At 43.1% G+C, this 20,725-nt stretch overlaps 1 protein-coding gene across 2 annotated transcripts in view; it reads left to right on the top strand.

Moving 5' to 3' along the window:
• Positions 1-20,725, top strand: part of arhgap35a (Rho GTPase activating protein 35a) — a 161,599-nt gene that overhangs the window by 65,259 nt on the left and 75,615 nt on the right. The gene's annotated exons all lie outside the window — the stretch shown is intronic.

Genomic DNA, 20,725 nt, shown 5'->3' on the forward strand with positions numbered 1-20,725 from the left:
ATCGGAGTTGCAGTCAGCTCTGTGTTTTAGTATAGCGGAAATGTTGATGAGACCGATAGACTTCCTGCTGTGATGTCACAGATGTCAAGGTCATTCACTCAGACCGCTACCTATATGAATCATTTTAATCATAAAAATTACTATATTAGATTTATTGTTAACACTTAAAACTATTCCTGTGCCATTCTTGAGGTCTCAAGGCATTTATAAACAAAGTGAGGCCATGGTTCTGTGTATCTACTTTAAGGCCCGTAACCACTCCAGAGAATTTGATCACTACATCAGTGGAGACATCTGAAAGCCATAATTTCCTCTAAACCAGCCTTGTTTTTTTTCAGTAGCTGCAGTTATTCACATGGCACGTTTTAATATTGATTTCTTTTTTAAAAAAATTACTGGAACACTCGCTTGTGTTTTCTCTTAGATACAGAATATTGAGTTGTTATCGAATTGTTTGAGTACCTACTGTGTTTAGAGTGCATCTCTCACTGTGTGATCCCACGTGTTTTGGAAGAATAATCTTCCAGCGTACGTTAACAGTGTTTAGTGTGAAGTGATGTCTACGGATGGGTGAAAGGTTGAAGGAAACGCCAACATACAGTATAGTGTCTCTTTATAAAGTGTTGAGCCTCCATGAGTCACCTGAATAACGTGCCTTGGCATAGCTTCAAGTCTCAGGAACTGTACTGAAAGGTTAAAGCATCATTCTTGTACAAGCTGGATTGAATTTTATGGTGGTGGAGAGAGCAATGTGAAATTGTTACAGAATCCCCCATAGGTATTCAGGTGGGGTAAGATCTGTTGATCGTGATGGCCATGGTTTGATTTGCATCATTGTAAATACAACCTTTATGTCCTGTGGATGGGGCAGGGTCATCCTGGAAGAGACCAATTCACCATAAAGGTGATCAATCAGAAGAACTTTGTATGGATTTAAAAGTGACCCTTCCCTCTAAGGCCAAGTTTACATTAGACCGTATCTGTCTCGTTTTCTTCGCGGATGAACTGTCCGTTTACATTAAACCGCCTGGAAACGCCGGGAAACGGGAATCCGCCAGGGTCCACGTATTCAATCCAGATCATGTCAGCTCCGGTGCTGTGTAAACATTGAGGATACGCGGATACGCTGTGCTGAGCTCTAGCTGGCGTCGTCATTGGACAACGTCACTGTGACATCCACCTTCCTGATTCGCTGGCGTTGGTCATGTGACACGACTGCTGAAAAACGGCGCGGACTTCCGCCTTGTATCACCTTTCATTAAAGAGTATAAAAGTATGAAAATACTGCAAATACTGATGCAAATACTGCCCATTGTGTAGTTATGATTGTCTTTAGGCTTGCCATCCTTCCACTTGCAAGTGGTAAGTGATATGCGCTGGGATCACACACACAGCGGCTCAGTCCCGAATCACAGCTTGTGCACTTCACTCGCGCGCTCTGTGAGCTGCGCAGGGCCGGAGTGCGCACCCTCCAGAGGGCACTCGCTGTTCAGGGCGGAGTGATTTGGAGCGCAGGATGCCTGCGGAGCCGAGCGTATCCGTGTATTGGTGTTGCTGTGTGCACGCGAATCGTGTATTGGTGTTGCTGTGTGCACGCTAATCGTTTTAAAAACGTTAATCTGATGATCCGCTGATACGGTCTAATATAAACCCCGCCTAAAGCAGTGTTTCACAAAGTGTGGTCCGCGAGGTGATCTACAAATGTAGTCAGCGTTTTCAAGATAAGCTAGCGTATGCTTTGTAACATTATTAGAAAGTTAAATTTATCCAATCTTGTTTTTAACAGCAATCAAACGGGCCTGTAATTTCATCATTATTATTATTTAAAAAGCGTTTGCATCTGAATTTGCACCACATAAAACTTGTAGTGTGCACGTGCTCTTATTCCGCCTCTCGTCTCTAGGCAACAGTCACCTCACAAATCTCTGCCTCACAGGCAAACAGGCAGGCAGACCTGAAAACAAGCAAACGAAAATTCTGAACATATAATAGGCTAATCCTAACTAGCTCGTGTTCGTGGCGATTTTTTTAATTTACTGAAAGTGAAACAATAAGGATGGAAACTGCTTTTCGTGGCAAAGTTTTAACCCGTCTTTTTGAGCTGTGCGACGAAATGAAGTTGTTCATGCATCAGAACGAGGAGCTCTACAACCAAATGCATGATTTTCAATGGCTGGCAAAGTTGGCATACCTTGCTGATTATTTTCAGCTTCCTGAATACGTTGAATTTGGCCCTTCAAGGCGCAACAGTCACCATCTTTACTGTGCAGGACAAAGTTAAAGCAGCACGCACGAAAATCGAGTTGTGGTGCACACGCCTGGATCGATTGGAATTCGACAATTTTCCAACTTTGGCTGACTTCTTGCTTACAGCCGATGAGGTCCTGGACACAGACACAATCACTGCTTTCAAAGAACACCTGCGTGGCCTTCACTCGCAATTGGAACGATACTTTCCGGAATTAGACACGGACTTGGAGTGGATCAGAAATCCATTTGGAGACAAAACCCACATCGAACGTGTCAGTTCTGCATTATCTGCAAGAGAGGTTGACAGCCTAGTGGACATTGCAGCAGATGGCTCCCTAAAGATGGCATTTAGGGAAAAATCACTAACAGATTTCTGGGTTCATGTGCAGCCAGAACACCTCAAACTTGCTGAGTCTGCATTAAAAACACTCCTGCCATTTTCATCCACATACAGATGCGAGGTTGGGTTTTCAGCACTGGTTGGGTTGAAAACTAAAAAGCGAAACCGAGTCAATGTGGCCCCCAATCTCAGATTAAAGCTGTCCAGCTTGGAACCAGATATTAAATCATTGATGCTTAGTATGCATCAGCACCACTCCTCCCATTAAGAAAAAAGAGTCAGTTTTGAGCAGAAGACAAGTAAGTGTAATCTGTTAAATCTAAAATTTGTTTTGTTCATTTCAGTTCATTCATGTTCCTCCTAATTTTGAACAATTTTGAACTATTGATATGAAATGTTCTGATTAACTGTTTGCTGAATTTTAAACCTCCATACTTTTGTCTTTAAAACCATGGAGGATATGGAATGGGTAGGCCTTTAATGTATTTAGTTAACCATAATTTTTTCAATTAAAAACACCTAATAGTACACATCTCTGTATGGTCTGTGTGGGGCGGGGGGCGGATGTTGACAGGTGGTCCCTGAAATTTTTTTTGGGGACAAAGTGGTCCTTGGTCAGGCGGCACAGTGGTGTAGTGGTTAGCGCTGTCGCCTCACAGCAAGAAGGTCCGGGTTCGAGCCCCGTGGCCGGCGAGGGCCTTTCTGTGCGGAGTTTGCATGTTCTCCCCGTGTCCGCGTGGGTTTCCTCCGGGTGCTCCGGTTTCCCCCACAGTCCAAAGACATGCAGGTTAGGTTAACTGGTGACTCTAAATTGAGCGTAGGTGTGAATGTGAGTGTGAATGGTTGTCTGTGTCTATGTGTCAGCCCTGTGATGACCTGGCGACTTGTCCAGGGTGTACCCCGCCTTTCACCCGTAGTCAGCTGGGATAGGCTCCAGCTTGCCTGCGACCCTGTAGAAGGATAAAGCGGCTAGAGATAATGAGATGAGATGAGATGAGATGAGATGAGATGAGATGAGATGGCCCTTGGTCTGAAAAAGTTTGAGAAACACTGCTCTAAAGGGACAAGTGGACCCAAAGTTTTTAATTGTAGTTTTTATAACTCTACGAAGCTGTATACACTGACACACAAAGTCGACATTGCAAAACTAGCGTCAACAATGATGACGGGATTGCTCTCGATTATTTTCTGACTTATTGGTTCAACTGCCAGTATTCTTTATTCACAATAGACATCACTTCCGGTAGTGATCCACCTCATTATGTATTCAGATTTCCAGCTGACGGGCAGGCATCATATTTGTTTGCAGTCACTTTGCAGTAGTTTCTTGTGTTTCACCTCCAAATATGCCAGATTGTTAATCAAATCGAGAAAACGACATGGTATTATAGGATACCAGAAGTAGTCGTGCAAAAGGGTGAAAGAAAGAAATATCTCAAGAAGACGCCTTGAAAAAGGGCTTGCAAACCTTTTACTGTTTGAAAGGACTCGAGAGTCCACATGCTCGTGTTTACAGTGATCATTTTGTTAAATGTACATGCATCAACTTTATCTATCTAAAGTGAAAACTTCTAACGTTAAATGAGTTTTCTTACTTTTTGGATGTCGTAAAACAAACCATTGATGAAGCTAGTTTGTAGGTCGGCCTCGACTGAAACTCGATGGTTTACTTTTTTTTTTCTTCAGATAGTCCAAGCAATTTGTATGTCAATTCATAAATCTGAGCTACGCTTGAAATGTCATGAAATAAGATGCAAGTTATCATTGCAAAAATGCCGACAGCAGCTCCGACTTGAATCACATACTACATGTTGGATTACGTTATTTACCCTCGCAAAAAAAAAAAAAGACGATTATTGTCCTTTAGAAGTCCTAGTCCGATGTCATGAACCAAGCCACAGATGGAAAATGTTTTCGGCTTCAAGACTTTTGAAAGCTTTCATTTGGATGTTTGGGCTACCAGATCATTGGAAATGTGCGGAAACTGTTTGGAAAGTTGTTGAAATCGCTTGAAAGGTCGGTCTTTTTTAAGCTGTAGGGGTCCAGTCCATCGCATATATATATATATATATATATAAAAAATAAAATATTTCGATTTTCTTCTCGTTCTAGTCTGTTAAGAGTCAGATGTAGAAACTTTTCCACAAGACGACGACAGATGCGTACTCGGCTTGGATGCAATCTTTAATTGTTGCCCGTCACTTGGAAACCAGAAGTGAACCAGGTGGCAAAAAGTCATGTGATTGCAAACAAACAGTTGGTGGTGTGGTGTTATTCTAATGTACTGTTGCTAGCAGTAGTATGTGGTTTGGAATGTAGTCGAATAAACTATCCAAACGATCACTGGGAATCTGTTTAAATGGTCAGCTTAGCCATTTCATTGCAAAATATTACTAGCTTATCTCATAGTTAATATTATGTATTTTTTATTATTATTATCAGACGAATACAAGTAGACAAACGATGAGCAGGTGGGCAGTAACTGATGTATAGGCAATTTGCTTCCTTTGCTTGTTGGGTTGACCCTATGACCCACTGATTCTCTTGGCTGAATACGACCCTCTGTTTTCGCTAGCCTCTGACATCTAATCAAGATTATTCTGTGATGATGAGTGCTGACGAGGGTCAACTGGTTCAGGAATAACATCTACAGGCCTAGAGGTAGGCCTTCGAAGCTCAGTGCTGTCTTACAATCATCTTGATTCATCACTCTAAAACCTATAAGAATGGAAAGGTGAGAGAGACCATCCGTGTGTCTGAAATTGCTCACTCGTTCACTATTCCCTACTCCCTACTCCCTATATAGGGAATTACTATATAGAGGACTATATAGTGAGGTCATAAAATAAAAAAAACGCTTTCGGACACTAGTCCGTCGCGCTGGTATTTACATCATTACTGTTGCACAATTAAAACGTTCCAGATCAGTCGGCTGGTGGGTTTCAAAATAATAAATGCATGCGTGCATTTTTGTGATAAATACATATTATACTGAGCGTATTTCCCTCATTAATCAATACAAAGTACCTGCATCTTTCAGTATTTTTTTTTAAATCAAGGCTGAATACTTTTCTTCTTTGCCGCTGCCTTTTATTAAATCAAATTTGAGACTTTTAATTTGATTTCTTTCAGCGCGACCGCAATGCATGATGGGACATATTGCTTTGGTTAGTGACCATCGGTTGTGCACTACTTTTCGTGATGCATTGTGGGATACTTTGAGTGCACTATATAGGGTGTAATAATCCTCACTAAGGTTTCAGATAGCACTACAAAATGGCGTCCCCAATATATAGTGCCCTATATAGTGAGTAGGGAGCGATTTTGGACACGGGAATGAGTTTGATGTCTCAAACCTTCCATTTCTATGAGAAGTTTCACTTTCTCAATGAAAATCCATGAAAATGGACTCCTTACCAGTGGATACGTGTCCACATGGAATATCTTGTCCGATATCTCTGCAGCTGAATTCTGGCAAATATCCAAACGTTTTGCACTTTTTTTTTCTTGACAGTTCTACTAAGAAAACAATAATTTGGGTGAAAAATGTTTACTTAGTCTCTAAGCTTGCCAAGGTCATGTTGAGTAGAGCATTCTCTGGCTACTTTAATAGGAACAGTGGTGCATCTGTTAATTCGTGCAGTTTATCCAATCAGCTACTTATCTAGCAGCAAAAATGTATATGAAAAGCTTGTCCAGTTTCGGTGAGACTGTATCCACTTCTGCCTCAGATTCCTGTTCTTGGCTGAGAGGAGCAGAACCTGATGTGGTCTTCTGCTGTTGAAGGCCTTCCTTAAGGTTGTGTGTTCTGAGATGCTTTTCTGTTCACCATGGTTGTAAAGGGTGGTTATTTGAGTCACGGTAGATTTCCTGTGAGCCCAAACCAGGCTGACCGTTCTCCTCTGTGTGTGAAAATCTCAGGTGATGAGCAGTTTCTGAAATACTCAAACAAGCCTATCTGGTACCGACAACCATGCCACAGTTAGTCCCCAATATCAAATCTTGTTTGATTTGAACAATAAAAAGGAACTGAAGGCAGATTTAAAAAAAAAAAATCTAAAATTCTATTTATCTCATTTTATGAAATATAGGAATGCATTTTGATAGCTATTTTGTCGCTGCTATAGCAAGTTATGAGTGTTTGAAATATGCTCTGTAATATATCAGTCCATATGTCAAAGCAACGGCCGTAAACGAGATTCGCTGAGACCTGTGCGAGACATCGTAGGACGGAAGTAAAACGTACAGCGGAAATCAAAGTGACCAACATCTGCCAACGTTGTCAGAAGACGTGCGCGCCCTCTTTCAAATGCTGATGCAATCAAGCGGGAAGTTTTGTTTGTTTTGCTAGCAATCAGGAAAGTTTGAAAAAAGTAGGCAGTAATCGTCATTTAAACTCGTTTTTGTGCAATATTTTTTGTTTGGAAAACAGTTTTCAAAATGGCGGCGCTGACACTTCACATTTCGAAGTCTTGCACAAGTCTCGTGAAGATCGTGCGGATAAGCGACGCCTGCCGTGGACCAAACGAACTAAATTCAACATGGCTAAAAACCGAATAGGCCGATTAAATATAATATTTTATTGCAATTAGTTGTCAATACGAGTCACGATATAAGGTTACTAAAACCGAAAAAGTGATTGTTAAGAAATAAAGCAAGTTTAAAAATGACTTCAGTTCCCCTTTAATTGAAGTGCTTGACCTGTATCTGTGTGATTTTATGCATTGCGCTCCTGCCACATAATTAAGTGATTGATTAAATAACTGCATAAATGATCAGGTGTACAGGTCCAGTGACTGTATACATGTTTGCAATTTAATCTCTCTTTAAGTGTTGTCAAGACTTGTGTTCTGTGTGAATGTCTGGTGCCTGTGTACAGTCGCCATCACTACTTGACCATATGTTATGGCATAAGTGTAGAGTACATGTGTAGAGGCCATCTGTCAGAGTGGTGTGTGCACGCGCGCGCCTTTTGGGCAGGCATTTTTATTACATAGAATACTTCTCATTCTCATTATCTCTAGCCGCTTTATCCTGTTCTACAGGGTCGCAGGCAAGCTGGAGCCTATCCCAGCTGACTACGGGCGAAAGGCGGGGTACACCCTGGACAAGTCGCCAGGTCATCACAGGGCTGACACATAGACACAGACAACCATTCACACTCACATTCACACCTACGGTCAATTTAGCCCATGTTTACATTAGACCGTATCAGCGGATCATCAGATTAACGTTTTTAAAATGATTAGCGTGCACACAGCAACACCAATACACGATTTGCGTGCACACAGCAACACCAATACATGGATACGCTTGGCTCCGCAGGCATCCTGTGCTCCAAATCACTCCGCCCTGAACAGCGAGTGCCCTCTGGAGGGTGCGCACTCCGGCCCTGCGCAGCTCACAGAGCACGCGAGTGAAGCGCACGAGCAGTGATTCGGGACTGAGCCGCTGTGTGTGTGATCCCAGCGCATATCACTTACCACTTGCAAGTGGAAGGATGGCAAGCCTAAAGACAATCATAACTACACAATGGGCAGTATTTGCATCAGTATTTTCATACTTTTATACTCTTTAATGAAAGGTGATACAAGGCGGAAGTCCGCGCCGTTTTTCAGCAGTCGTGTCACATGACCAACGCCAGTGAATCAGGAAGGTGGATGTCACAGTGACATTGTCCAGTGACGACGCCAGCTAGAGCTCAGCACAGCGTATCTGCGTATTCTCAATGTTTACACAGCACCGGAGCTGACACGATCTGGATTGAATACGTGGACCCTGGCGGATTCCCGTTTCCCGGCGTTTCCAGGCGGTTTAATGTAAACGGACAGTGCATCCGCGAAGAAAACGAGACAGATACGGTCTAATGTAAACTTGGCCTTAGAGTCACCAGTTAACCTAACCTGCATGTCTTTGGACTGTGGGGGAAACCGGAGCACCCGGAGGAAACCCACACGGACACGGGGAGAACATGCAAACTCCACACAGAAAGGCCCTCGCCGGCCACGGGGCTCGAACCCAGACCTTCTTGCTGTAAGGCGACAGCGCTAACCACTACACCACCGTGCCGCTCTACTTAGAATACTTGACTTTATATATTTGTCTCTTCTGTGAACGCAGCTTTTATTCCAGATTTTTGTGACTAACATAGTGACAGATTTTTGGGGTATTGAAGGGCAGATGTTTTGGACTGAGACGGTGTAGCCATGTAGTAACCAGCGACCCGTGTGTGCTTCTGCTTGACAATCCACAGTGTAAATGGAGCTCATAAACACCTGCACCATCAGCCCAATTAACCGACCAATTAGCCTTAATCTCTGCCACAAGCATGAGAAATGGCAGCTGGGAATTGAGTGTTTGTTTCTGAAGAAGGAAGAGGCACTGCTGTCATAATTGCAGCTTTTTGTGCTTATTTTTGATGTGTGAGGGAGAGAAAGAGACTTCTAGTAGTGAACGTGTTTGTGTGCTCGCACCTGCATTGTTGAAAACGACTTGTTGAGGCTGTGTGTGTTTGGGGAGGGGAGTGTGTTTGTTATTTAGGTAGCCGACTACATGCGAAGTGTTTCTCCGTTGTACGATGAAGAACCTTACTGTTTGTTTACAGTTTGGTAATTTAACAGACCCCTCAGACAGAGGAAACACAAGATCCAGAAAGAAAACTCCCAAGATTCTTCACGGCTGTCCCACTATTCCTACAGTCATGTCGTGCACACTAGCTAATAGGGATTTTAAGGACAACTGCAGGGACGGCTATGACGACTGGAATGAAATCATTGTTCGTGATGTAGCCATGGAAACCAAAGTCACTAAGAAACAGCTCGAACACTATGGCAGAATGGAGTGTTTGACAGTCTTTGTTGGCCAAAGAAAATAGTGTAAAAAAAAGGCATGAGAAGAATTTGTATTAATAGGTAAACTAATCTCAAGGGAAAGGTGTGTACTGTTGCATGATGCTATAGCTTCAGAAACATGAACATTTTCAAGTGTCTTGGACCAAATTGCTTTGAATTCATTTAAGAATTAGTGACGAATTATCGCATGCACAGCACAGCTCAGTTTTTCTTCCAGCGTCCATTGCTTGAAATCCCTAATGTCTGGAGTGGCCTGAAGTTAGGGAACTGAAACATACGGAAGAGTTGCACTGAGCAGTCTGTAGCTCCTTTCACATACGAAACCCGTTAATGTATCAGGTTAAAAACAACACGAGAGAGAAATTTTCATTCCCACTCAGTGTTTCAGAACAGTAAAGTAACAGGAGTCGTATGTTTTCACCTGACGGTATTTAACGGGATGCTACAGATTGTGAACCGCCACGAGATGTGTAAAATATAAGAGACCAGATATGATGTGAAATTCATTCCAATTTCCAGTCAGTGTTGTAGTCGAGTCATTAAACCTCGAGCCCGAGTCCAGTCTCAAAGTCCTCAGTGTTCAAGTCCAAGTCATTAAAAATAAAATTTCAAGTCAAGTCCACTATTGATCCGAGTCAAGTCCGAGAACAAGACTCCACCCGCGCCATATGATGGTGGGGGTTTCAGTGCCATTAACATTAGTTTGTTCTTGAACATGACGTACTGTATTTATCCTAATAAACGCGCCCGGGCGCGATGCAAAACATGAAGGGGGATCGTCAATTTCGACCCTTAAATGACAAAAATCGAACATGACAAAATCATCGGAATTTAAAACATTTATTTTGAAACACATGAAAATACAGTTATATGTCCAAAAAGTCAATTAAACAATGTCCAGCTCGCTTATAAGGATAACATTGGTAAGTAAACTATTTGTAGTGACGTCACAATTCACGTCATCGTCGATGTTTATGAGCTCACAAAAAATGTCATCCTCAAAACGATCCTTCACCGCTAGTTTTAAGTTAAAGGTTGTAGAACTGGCAGAGCAGAAAGGCAAACACTTAGCTGCAAAAACATTTAATGTTCACCGTAAACGTGTACAAGAGTGGTGCAAACAAAAGGTACGTCTCCACCCGTATTGATATCCGCAGCAGAGTGAATGTCCGTATTTTATACTGTCCATGTTTACTAACGCGATTTCCGGTAAAAAAAAATCAGCGGTGAAATTGAACGTCTCTGTTGTGGTTTGTTGGATTTAAAGTTTGTTAAATGAAGAAAATGGTTGGTAAATACTATTCTAGCTCTGAAAATCGTGGAGGCGCGTCAAATAGGGAGGGCGCTTCTATAAGGATAAATACGGTATGAACAGGTGAATGTGTATTCTCTTTGTCAGGGAGTGTGAAGTATTTTGTCAGACATGGTTGGGAGACGGATGTAAGTGAAGTGCAGAAGGTGTGTTTATTAATACAAGTGAAGACGATAAACAATCCAGAACAGCAGGCAAAATTGTGAAACAGGCAATAGGTCAAGCGAGGCACAAACAGGCTATCGTAGACTCTGCGGAATCAAAGACGAGAAACAGGAAATCTGGGATCAGGAAACCAAACAAGGAAGTAAGGCTCGGTAATGTGTCCGCAACGCAACTCAATACTTCGCAAAGTAAGTGTGTTTTCACAGTTTTTATATTGGCGCACCGATTGAGCCATAATCCTGTGCAGGTGCGAGTCGTTTACAGCGTGCACGCGAGAGTCCACTTGGCGCTGTCCGGAGCGCGCCCGAGATTCTATCTGATGCACGTGCCAAGGTGTGCAGGTATGACACTCTTGCACGAAATTAGTACAAAATTGATGTAGATATAAATATCTTATGCCGAATTATTATGGCATGTTACAAAAAATAAAGGAAAAAATCCAAGTCCTCGTCTCCAGTTTGAGTCCGAATGCAGTTAATGCACAAGTCCAAGTCATCTGTGCTCAAGTCAAGTCACGAGTCCTTAAAATTAGGGCACGAGTCGGACTTGAATACTACAAACCTGTTTCCAGCCATATGTTTCATCTCATCTCATTATCTCTAGCTGCTTTATCCTGTTCTACAGGGTCGCAGGCAAGCTGGAGCCTATCCCAGCTGACTATGGGCGAAAGGCGGGGTACACCCTGGACAAGTCGCCAGGTCATCACAGGGCTGACACATAGACACAGACAACCATTCACACCTACGGTCAATTTAGAGTCACCAGTTAACCTAACCTGCATGTCTTTGGACTGTGGGGGAAACCGGAGCACCCGGAGGAAACCCACGCGGACACGGGGAGAACATGCAAACTCCGCACAGAAAGGCCCTCGCTGGCCCTGGGGCTCGAACCCGGACCTTCTTGCTGTGAGGCGACAGTGCTAACGACTACACCACCATGCCGCCAGCTATATGTTTGTTTATTTTCATCTCATCTCATTATCTCTAGCCGCTTTATCCTTCTACAGGGTCGCAGGCAAGCTGGAGCCTATCCCAGCTGACTACGGGCGAAAGGCGGGGTACACCCTGGACAAGTCGCCAGGTCATCACAGGGCTGACACATAGACACAGACAACCATTCACACTCACATTCACACCTACGGTCAATTTAGAGTCACCAGTTAACCTAACCTGCATGTCTTTGGACTGTGGGGGAAACCGGCGCACCCGGAGGAAACCCACGCGGACATGGGGAGAACATGCAAACTCCGCACAGAAAGGCCCTCGCTGGCCCTGGGGCTCGAACCCGGACCTTCTTGCTGTGAGGCGACAGTGCTAACGACTACACCACCATGCCGCCAGCTATACGTTTGTTTATTTTATTTTATTTATTTAACCGTTATTTTACCAGGTAATACGTTAAGAACAATTTCCTATTTATCTGCTGACGTTCTCTTTCCTTGTTTGTAATTTGCCGCCAGTCGCTTTACAGCGAGGCAGTACGAGTATTCGGATTCGGAATGTTCCCTGAGCGATAGATAGATAATAAAGAATATAGTACTTGATTGATAAAAGAAACTGTGCTGTGCTGGAATGATTTGGCTAAATATTCAGCCTCATGAACAAAGTTTTCACACTGTAGACAATCTTAATCAGTGTGCACGTTACGCGTTATTGCCATGGTTACCATGACAACCTGAAGCGCTTGCATTCAGTCAGCACAGCCCGTTTTGTAAGAGCACTATTTTTTTTTCCTGCTGAGTTTATTTAACTGATGATTAAATGGACATTTAACAGTCTGTACACTTGATCATTCTATTTTTGCGTCAGTAATAGAAATTAATAGGCCGTTTTTGTATTATTAGAAATTGCAGATATAACATTTAAAAGCAAATTTTATTCTTTTCCTTAAAAAAAGGAAATAAAAAGAAAGTCCTGCTTTTCTGAAACCCGTGTTTGTCACTGATGGTCACTGAGCAGTGCAAGCGGAGCACATTCCAGTGTGATCTGAAATCACATGTAGTAGCCCATATTTGCCAGCAGGTAATGCTGTCCCTTTCCCCTAGCTAACGCCACAACTATCTTTCAAACCTGTGGGAAACGCTGTTTAAGCCTAGGTCACAACCAGACGTACGATTTTTTGGCCGTGCGATTTTTGGCGTTTCCCAAATCGCTGCGTTTTTTTTTTGTTCATGGAGAAAGACGCACGTTGGCCGTAAGTTTGTCTTGCAACCTGGAAAAAACGTAAGCGCCCGTAGAGTTTGTTTGACATGACAAAGAACCTCTGCGGCCAGTCTACGGCTCGAAAATCAGCACGTCACACGCGCGCCCTCCGTGCGTTTCTTGCGTTTTTTGCACGTAGACCAGCCGTAGGAGCACGTACCGGTACGGCCGGTTGTGATCGAGGCTTTACGTCGCTGCCAGCACCATCACAACGCGTTATTACAACAGTGTTTCCAATTCCCACTGGAGCATTGGCAATGATTACCGTTAACGTCACTCGGTCACCAGGGGATAGATTAACGTTTACAGTTTTGCTCCCATTCCCACATGGCACCATCACAGTGTAATAGCAATAAATAAATGGATTTCAGTGTGGGTGTGAATGGGGTATGTGACTTAGAGCGTGTATGAAAAAGGGTGAAGGTTGTAACAAGTGTGAGGTGTGTCACTGTAAAGTGTTGGAGGTTGCCACTGATAGCTGAAAGAAGGAGTCTCAGTTGCTATCAGTTATGAGGTGCTATGCACTTCAGCGACAGATTAATAGCGGTCAGTGCACTTCTCTCCCTGTGGAGTTATATTTAGTGTCCTTATCACAAAAGTGCCACAGTTGTGCAGAGGAGTAAAACCAGGTAACTTGGCTCTGCCTACTCTGCCCTTTGGACTCTCTCAAGTTGAGCAAGAATTGTGCATTAGCTTGACAGTATTTTCATACGGTAGTAAAAATATATCGTTTTTGAGAATCAGGGTATTCAAGACGAATAAAACTTTCTGTAGAGGTGTGTAAAGAGTAACGTAAACACAGAAATAAGGATGAACATGACAACTGCAAACACAATAAAAGTACCAGCTAATGCACCATTTAAAGGAGAACTGAAGTCATTTTTAAACTTGCTTTATTTCGTAATTAACGTGTTATTCAATTATTATGTTTTCGGTTTTAGTAACCTTATATCGTGACTCGTATTGGCAACTAATTGCAATTAAATATACTTATCGGCCTATTCGGTTTTCAGCCATGTTGAATTTAGTTCGTTTGGTCCACGGCAGGCGTCGCTTATCCGTGCGATCTTCACAAGACTTGTGCGAGACTTCGAAACGTCAAGTGTCAGCCAGGTGTCAGTGCCACCATTTTGAAAACTGTTTTCCAAACAACATATTGCACAAAAACAAGTTTAAATGACGATTACTGCCTACTTTTTAAAAAACTTTCCTGATTGCTATCAAAACAAACAAAACTTCCGGCTTGATTACATCAGCATTCGAAAGAGGGCGCGCACTTCTTTTGACAACGTTGGCAGATGTTGGTCACTTTGATTTCCGCTGTACGTTTTACTTCCGTCCTACGATGTCTCACACAGGTCTCAGCGAATCTCGTTTATGGCCATTGCTTTGACATATGGACTGATGTATTACAGAGCATATTTCAAACACTCATAACTGGCTATAGCAGTGACAAAATAACTATCAAAAATGCATTCCTCATCTCATCTCATCTCATTATCTGTAGCCGCTTTATCCTGTTCTACAGGGTCGCAGGCAAGCTGGAGCCTATCCCAGCTGCCTACGGGTGAAAGGCGGGGTACACCCTGGACAAGTCACCAGGTCATCACAGGGCTGACACATAGACACAGACAACCATTCACACTCACATTCACACCTACGGTCAATTTAGAGTCACCAGTTAACCTAACCTGCATGTCTTTGGACTGTGGGGGAAACCGGAGCACCCGGAGGAAACCCACGTGGACACGGGGAGAACATGCAAACTCCGCACAGAAAGGCCCTCGCCGGCCACAGGGCTCGAACCCGGACCTTCTTGCTGTGAGGCGACAGCGCTAACCACTACACTACCGTGCCGCCCCAAAATGCATTCCTATATTTAATAAAATGAGAGAGAGAATTTTGATAATAAAAAATTTGACTTCAGTTCTCTTTTAAGATCTTAACTTGTCATTAAACAGGAAAAATGTGGCACGCTGGATGGGAGTTTGGATAGAAGGGGTAGGAGCCTACTTTCTATGGTTTCCTCTTTTTATTTTTTTTTCCATCATCAGTGTCATTGATCTGTCCTTTTTTTTTTTTCCCTTCTTCTCTGCTTGTCGGAGCAGGCCAGGCTGGCTTATACCTCTCTGCCTCTCCCAGGCCTTGGGCTGAATTAAGTTTCAAACCAGAGTTTTTGTTTCCTTCTTTCATCAGGAGCAACATGTAGACATAGCATAAGGCTCTCCTCCAGTGTAAAAGGAAGGTTTCGATGATTGGAAGAGACTAGAGGGTAATCACTCTAACACATTTAGAAAAAACAATAGAAAGGAGGTGCATGTGTTGTTGGTGTCCACAATAAGAATGTTGGAAAAAAGCCAAACTTGGCTGAGCCAACTAGCTCATATCTACTGATAAAACACCAACCGTTCCAACCACTGCAGCTTTTCAGCACGAGGAAATGAACTTGTGCTGCTGCCGCTACTCCGAACTGCCCATTCAACTGAATGTTTCTGTCATTACAGGAGCAGCAGGAGGGCACTGATATTTGCTGAAGTTTGAAAAAGGGCAAAGTGTCTCTTGTTGGTGAAGGGATTGGCAGAAAAGTCAGGCCGAATTAAAATCTCTGGCCCCTGTTCTCATGAGTGCTGTTTTTCTCTGTGGAACTTCATCAGATAATCTTTTACAGGGCCAGGGATCGAAAGAAACAGACAAACATTTCTGGATCCAGACGTGGTGATAATCCAGGCACCAACTGTCCCCAGTCTAGCTAGTCATCTGACACAGGACTGTAACTTTTGTGACGGTGCATGAAGAAGAAGAAGCCTTTGTCACATGCACACTCAAGCACAGTGAAATTCGCCCTCTGCGTTTAAGCCATCTGAAGCAGTGAACACACACACATACCCAGAGCAGTAGGTACAGCACCCAGGGAGCAGTTGGGGGTTAGGTGCCTTGCTCAAGGGCACCTCAGCCCAAGGCCGTCCCATATTAACCTAACCACATATCTTTGGACTGTGGGAGGAAACCACGCAGACACGGGAGAACATGCAAACTCCACACAGAAAGACCCCCACGGCTGCTGGGCTCGAACCCAGAACCTTTTTCCTGTGAGGCATGAGTGGCGCATGTGATGTGGATTATGTTTGTATGTGCTTTTAAGTATCCTTTAGATTTACGAGTGCATAATGCATAACTGCCAGTATGAAGAAGTGCACCGTTTGTTGCCTTTGAAAGCTTTAGGCTACATCCACACGACAACGGCAACGAGATGTTATTTAAAAATATATCGCGTCCAAATGGGCAACAATCAGTAAAATATCAGGTCCATATGGCAACGCAACGCTTGCTGAAAACGATGCAATACACATGCCACACCTCTAGGGGCGCTGTAAGACGGTCCCTTCGGAGACACCAGAACAATAGAAGAAGTAAGGATGCATATTAGCCACAAAGTCAGGAAAATCTGTTTGTAAAATTACATTATAATGACCAAATACAATGAAAAGTATTTTTCCAGTCTCATCTGTGAAAGGTAATCCCATGTGATCTCGTTTGGATGGCAAACCTGTTGGTACAGTTAAACGCAGCTAATCTTTATTCTCCGCTTTGACCTCTCCAAAATGGCGGCGAGGATGACCTATGATTCTACGCGGAAGGCGGCGTCTTTAATGGTCTGGAATAAATTGAATGCTAATTAAATAATGATTAATTTGCTCCTCTACGCCCTTTTTGAGGAATGTATTGTAGGACTTAAACCCACATCTGAAGAGGTGAGATCGCTCTTTTTTTCTCTATTTTTGCTGGCGGGATTGACTCTCTCTCTCACTTTGCACCATTACACAATAAATATTCACAGTGAAAATATTTTGTAAGCGCGTTTCATGAACCAAGTTATAGGATTTGTTGACAACTCGCATCGCAATGAGAAGATCATTGGCACTACTGGTGTTAAGAATCAGACCATTTCATAAATGAATATTTTGCTGTAGAGCTGCAGTGTTTGTACAATTGCATGTTTTTGCTTCACTATTACTGTCACTATTCTGCTTCTTGCATTACTACTGTGAACTAACACTGAACATAATAATAATAATAATAATAATATCTAAGCTCGTGTTTCACTCTCACTAGTGCTCTGTAAGGCTTTTTCCTGGTGATATTCGTTACACTTCTACCCGGCGTGAAGCACTCACAGTCATGTGGTTGTGACGTCATCGTAAACAAATCCGTTTTACTCATCCAGACGACTTCACAACGGCAACGTTGCCAGATCTTTCCACTCTGGAACCCGTTCTCAAAAAGATTGCGTTTTGGGCACCCAAAACGCCGGTGCCGTGTGGACGCCAGGCCTAAACGATAAGCAATTGTATCGGAGTCACCTGAATCCGTTGCCGTGTGGACAGGGCCTTAGTCACCCTGCAGTTTCAAACCATTTTCTGTGATGAGTAATGAATTTGAACACAGTTCTGTGGCGGAAAAAGAAACCGTAATTGGGAAATGGAGAAACGTACAGCTCCTCTGTAAATCGAGACTCAAAAATGATGCAAAGAGAAAACATACAAACCAGGGAAAAGGGTTGGGTATTTTAGTCACGCGACCGGCTTTATATCGTACCTGCTCGTCGTGTTCAAAACTAACTCCGATTATCTGAAGAGATTTTTACCCTGTGACTTGAAAGAATGCAGGAAACCAGTAATGACTGCTCGTACTGTTAGATGTGAGGGCTGAAATCTGATATCTACCAGTAGCTCAACAATGAAGCTATGTGAATTGTTGAACAATTCGTTTTATCATGAGCTCTCATCGACAGCATTGCAAGGATAATGTGGGGTACACGCAGATAGGCGGCTGCATTCTTGATTTCTGTTGTGCTGTACCTACTGGCTTCGTGTCATGTTTACTCAAAATTCTAGGCATGATAAACTTAACTCTTTAGTTTAAAAAAAAAACACTTGCGTACAGATCTCATCTGTCCTTTTGCGTAATTTGAACTTTGATTGGACAATGTGTGCTTAGTCTGCCGAGTTTAATTTTGTCCTTCGAATACATTTTTGGGGAGAAAAGGATGTTAAAGTAAATAATCCACCTCATTCTCATTCATTACGCTCGTTTCTGGGTGCTGCTACGTCGAGTTCATTTCACTCTGTGTAATCACCGAACACAAGTCAGGCCAAGTTTACATTAGACCGTATCTGTCTCGTTTTCTTCGTGGATGCACTGTCCATTTACATTAAACCGCCGGGAAACGCGAATCCGCCAGGGTCCACGTATTCAATCCAGATCGTGTCAGCTCCGGTGCTGTGTAAACATTGAGATACGCGGATACGCTGTGCTGAGCTCTAGCTGGCGTCATCATTGGACAACGTCACTGTGACATCCACCTTCCTGATTCGCTGGCGTTGGTCATGTGACGCGACTGCTGAAAAACGGCACGGACTTCCGCCTTGTATCACCTTTCATTAAAGAGTATAAAAGAATGAAAATACTGCAAATACTGATGCAAATACTGCCCATTGTGTAGTTATGATTGTCTTTAGGCTTGCCATCCTTCCACTTGCAAGTGGTAAGTGATATGCGCTGGGATCACACACACAGCGGCTCAGTCCCGAATCGTGGCTCGTGCACTTCACTCGCGCGCTGTGTGAGCTGCGCAGGGCCGGAGTGCGCACCCTCCAGAGGGCACTCGCTGTTCAGGGCGGAGTGATTTGGAGCGCAGGATGCCTGCGGAGCCGAGCGTATCCGTGTATTGGTGTTGCTGTGTGCACGCAAATCGTGTATTGGTGTTGCTGTGTGCACACTAATCGTTTTAAAAACGTTAATCTGATGATCCGCTGATACGGTCTAATGTAAACATGGGCTCAGTCATGGGCTGCGTCAGAAAGATATCAGCTCCAGCTTCGCTTAGGCCAAAATAATCCACCTTTTAAAAATGATCTGATGTGAACGCCAAAACGAAAACATTATATCGACGTCTTTTTATAAATGCTAGCCCATTCATATCAGCCACCCCTGTGCATTGCATTGATGTTATTTATTAATTTATTTCCCACACTTTGCCTCACCTATACACTCCAGTAATCACCAAGATGTTTCATAAAGTTTCGGGTCACTTTGTCTGCTGTAACCTTGGAGTTTATAGTATGTCTCGTGTGTGTAATAGCACCAGTGCTTAATGAATTGCTGCGTTCATGAATAAAGGGTCATTTTGGTGTAGGCCTCAGTAGCACAATAAGGTGTTGGTCTCCTTGAACTGCATATAAATAACACAGTGTCTCTCTCCACTTACACACACACTACAGCTGCACTGAATATTTCATGCCTTCCTTCTTTCCAATCCATTCCTTTCTCTCCTTCTCTTCCCCTCCCCCATTCTCTTCTCGCCGTCTTTCTCACTAAGCGGAGACCTCTTCTCGGGCAGGAAGTGTTGTCCGTGCGAGGGCTTCGTTCCTTTACTGCCCCTGGCAACACACTAATGGAGTCCAGGTCTCTTGAGAGTGAACACGTGAGAGAGAGAGATGGAATAAGAGAATATCCTCCCTTGCCACCACATTAGTACTGATTCACTGAGAGGAATGGACTGGAGAGAAGCATCCATCAAGCTAAAGTGTATTTGTGCCTCTGTTGCCTTAGTTTGTCATCATCACGATCATCTTTAGTTAGATTCTTTTATGAAATATAGCATTGCCAAGGACAGGCCGGAAATGGAAGGAGCCACTCGAGTGTTTGAATGGCAGCTTATTTTCAGCGCTGTATATAGTCCAGAAGATAACACGGAGCAGGTGCTGGCACTATTTCACCACAAACTGATGACTCAAGCAATACTATCGTCGTTTTATTGCAGTAATATATTCTTGGAGATAATGGTCCAAGCAGCATATTATTACTATTTGTTAATATCCGCTTATTCACACTGACTTCCTCGGTACCTTTACAATGCACTCCATTGGTTTTACTGATGCTCCTCCACTTGTTGAGGCGGACGAAGATTAAACTAACATCTTCGTATTTCTGTCTGATTGTTGGCAAACGTTTGTTTGGACAGACCTTTAACGGGAAACGAATGGTAGTTTTGAGCCTTATTGGTATTTTTATAGTGTTGATATTGGTATAATTATTATACTCCTTGAAACCGTGCTTGACTTCAGAAATTACTGTGAACTAGTCCACGGAAAGATGCCTTTGTCTCCCTATTTCTTTTTTTTTTTTTAAACTGGCATCCATTCAACTCATACTGGCTCATACAATTTGTGATTTGTAAAGCAATGTGAAGCATAAGTACTTGGCTTGCATGGCAAAAGGCAATAAATTTGGGTTATGGTATTGGGCAGATTACAGAGATCCTGATGGTGGACACAGCTGTCCAATTTAACAGCAAAGCAGATGCTTAAATTGCATTACATTTTAAGCATTGAGGAACTGGGACTTGCTGAACATACTGAGGAATAAACTGAGTTCCTTCTTATTATCCATCTTGTGATTTGCTCTGTTTCTTTTTCCCTTAAGTCTTTTCATAGCTCTCTCTCTGTCTCCTTTACTTATTCAGGGTATTTACTTTCATTCTATCCACAGTCACTGGATATGAGCAATCGTGCGCTCTGATTGGCTACTCTACTACTAAGATATT

Source organism: Neoarius graeffei, chromosome 17 (genome assembly GCF_027579695.1).
Source record: "Neoarius graeffei isolate fNeoGra1 chromosome 17, fNeoGra1.pri, whole genome shotgun sequence".
In the NCBI taxonomy this organism is placed as follows: domain Eukaryota; kingdom Metazoa; phylum Chordata; class Actinopteri; order Siluriformes; family Ariidae; genus Neoarius; species Neoarius graeffei.